The following is a 508-nucleotide window of genomic DNA, read 5'->3' on the forward strand; positions in this document are numbered from 1 at the left end:
CTTAGTGGGAGGAAGAGAGAGTGGAGCACATCCTGACCCACCAGGCCTGGAGGAAGACATCCCCACTCTGAACAGTCAATGGACAGAGTGGACAATATGGCTGATCCCACCGTGAGACACGCCGTCCCTTGATGGCCCCGGGCTCTAATGGGGACAACACTGGAGACTCAGTATCGGGACTGGCCCGGACTGACCCTGAGACACCGAGGCAAACCACTAAAAGCATGCAGCAGAGCAACCCTGGGAGCCCAGCAGAGAGCCCCTGAGGGAGTACAAAGGACAGACTCTGTGACCAGAGCATGGTGCCCCATCGGTCCTGACTGAAGGACACGCCTAGAGATCAAAAATCAAACCTTGATCTATTTACAGGTTTTTCTTTCTGTTTAAATTTTTTTCTTTTAATTAATTTATTCTTCTATGGGTAATTGGTTTCCTTTTTTTTGCCATCGCTGTGTTCTCACTGATTGCCTATCTTGCTATGGCTTGGTTGTTCATGCATATTATTATC

Source organism: Echinops telfairi, unplaced genomic scaffold (genome assembly GCF_000313985.2).
Source record: "Echinops telfairi isolate 266 unplaced genomic scaffold, ASM31398v2 ScPeMD7_23;HRSCAF=83, whole genome shotgun sequence".
Lineage (NCBI taxonomy): Eukaryota > Metazoa > Chordata > Mammalia > Afrosoricida > Tenrecidae > Echinops > Echinops telfairi.